Genomic DNA, 2,639 nt, shown 5'->3' on the forward strand with positions numbered 1-2,639 from the left:
CTCCTCCTCCTCCTCCTCCTCTTCCTCATCCTTCTTCTTCAAGAATGCCCATCATCATTTCATGTAATACTGGTTTGGTGATGATGGATTCCTTTAGCATTTTCTTGTCTGTGAAGCTCTTTATCTGACCTTCAATTCTAAATTATAGCTTTACTGGGTAGAGTAATCTTGGTCGTAGGTCCTTTCTATTCGTCACTTTGAATATTTCTTGCCACTCCCTTCTGGCCTGCAGTTTCTCTTGAGAAATCAGCTGACAGTCATATGGGCACTCCCTTGTAGGTAACTAACTGCTTTTCTCCTGCTGCTTTTAAGATCTTCTCTTTGTCTTTAACCCTTGGCATTTTAATTATGTTGTATCTTGGTGTGGGCCTCTTTAGATTATATTTTATCCACATATTAGAGAATATGAGTATCAATGCTCTGTTTTCAGGGTAGGTCTTACAAGAACTAGAGAATAAATAATGGGAAAGAGTATATTAAATAATTAATTCACAAAAACAAAGTGTTCAAAAGCAAGTAAGAGAGGTTGGTAGTTCATTGTGATAGAATTAATAAAGAACAGATGAACTGTACTATTTGTTTTGATTGAAATATGTATGAAAAATTTAAGGATAAAAAGGCAAGTGGTTATTTTCAAGAAACCTTGTTTTTTTAAGAATAAATATATGTAAGTATATAGATAGATAGATAGATAGATAGATAGATAGATAGATAGATGACAGATAGATAGATAGATATAGATGTCTTTATTGATTTCAGAGAGGAAGGGAGAGGGAAAGAGAGATAGAAACAACAATGATGAGAGAGAATCCTTGATTGGCTGCCTCCTTCAGGTCCCCTCTGGGGATCAAGCCCGCAACCCAGGCATGTGCCCTTGATTGGAATCGAACCTGGGATCCTTCAGTCCGCAGGCTGACGCTCTATCCACTGAGCAAACCAGCTAGGGCAAGAAATCAACCCTTCTGAAAAATGACTTTAAATCCATGCTTTTCTCAAACTGCGGCTCGTGAGCCACATGCGGTTCTTTGGCCCCTTGAGTATGGCTCTTCCTAAGTCTTAGGAGTACCTTAATTAAGTTAATAACAATGTACTTACCTATATAGTTTAAGTTTAAAAAATGTGGCTCTCCAAAGAAATTTCAATCGTTGTACTGTTGATATTTGGCTCTGTTGACTAATGAGTCTGCCCACCACTGCTCTAGACAAAGAGAAATCAAATACTATTTTATTTTATCTGCCCCTATCTTGCAATGGTCTACTTTCCTATTCTCAGATTTGTAGCTTCATATTAATACTACCTCAAACTAATCTCACTACTGTTGTTCATTTGTTCTGAGAATGTCACATTCTGAAAATGTTTCCACAATGGAAGTAGAGTTTATGCAATTAATTGCATGTTTAATTTGGATTGAACCTAAGATTGAAGTAGAGCATTAATCAGCACATTGTTTTATCTCTTTTATTTTCAGGTTAGAAAACATGATTTTTCTAGTGTGTTCTTGTTTAATGCCAAATAATATAGTATCCACTTAAAAATTAAAACACACCACTAATTAAGCAACTTTAAAAAACACACAAAATGCAATACTTAGCTGGGTTGTATGCTGGGTGAAAAAGATGAATGCATCTGCCAAATGTACACATTTTACAACTGTTGCATAATTTGAATCCTGGGAGAATTTGATTCATGTTACTCACCATTTCCTCCACTGGCACTACACCTAATAGAGAAACCATATATCTTAAACTTTTATAGGGAAAACACTGACCTATTTTCACTGATACCTGGAATCTAATGAACCAAAATAACAAGCAAAACAGAAACAAACTCATAGATTCAGAAGAGAGTGACAGTTGTCAGAGAGGAAGAGGGCTGGGGAACTGGGTGAAAAAGGTAAAGAAATTAAGAAAAAAAAAAGCCCACCGGTGTGGTTTAGCTGTAGAGCATCAGCCAGAAGCCAGGAGGTCTCCAGTACTATGTAGAATTCTTGGTCAAGGCAGTGCCCAGGTTGCAGACTCAATCCCCAGTAGGGGGCATGCAGGAGTCAACCAATCAATGATTTTCCTTTCTCATTGATGTTTCTATCTCTCTCCCTTCCTCTCACTCTAAAACTTAATAAAAATATTTAAAAAACAAAACTCATAGACACAAACAACAGTATGGTAATTACCAGAGGGAAGGGGGCATGGGTGGAAATAGGAGAGGGTAAAGGGGGATAAATGGTGATGGAAGGATACTTGACTTGGGATGGTAAACACACAATACAATATACAGACATTGTATTGTAGGATTGTACACCTGAAATATGTATAATTTTATTAACAAACTAGAGGCCCAGTGCACAAAAATTTGTGCACTCGGCAGGGGGGGTGGTCCCTCAGCCCGGCCTGTGCCCATTTGCAGTCCAGGACCCCGTGGGGGATGTCCACCTGTCTACTTAGGCCCACTCCTCGGGGGATCAGACCTAAGCTTGCAGTCAGACATCCTTCTGGCAGCCACGGAGCCCTCGGAGGATGTCCAACTAAAGGCTTAGGCCCCCAAGGGAGCTGTGATGAGGAAGCTGGGGTGACAGAGGAGCCACGCTGTCCCGCCCCGCCGCCCTGGGTCAGGTCACACATGGGAAGCCCAGGCGGGCAGGT

At 39.9% G+C, this 2,639-nt stretch overlaps 1 protein-coding gene across 3 annotated transcripts in view; it reads left to right on the forward strand.

The window, feature by feature from the left end:
- The window catches only part of DACH2 (dachshund family transcription factor 2), a 717,141-nt gene that overhangs the window by 708,084 nt on the left and 6,418 nt on the right, over positions 1 to 2,639 (forward strand). The window lies entirely within an intron of this gene.

The sequence above is a fragment of the Myotis brandtii genome, unplaced genomic scaffold (assembly GCF_000412655.1).
Source record: "Myotis brandtii unplaced genomic scaffold, ASM41265v1 scaffold2, whole genome shotgun sequence".
Lineage (NCBI taxonomy): Eukaryota > Metazoa > Chordata > Mammalia > Chiroptera > Vespertilionidae > Myotis > Myotis brandtii.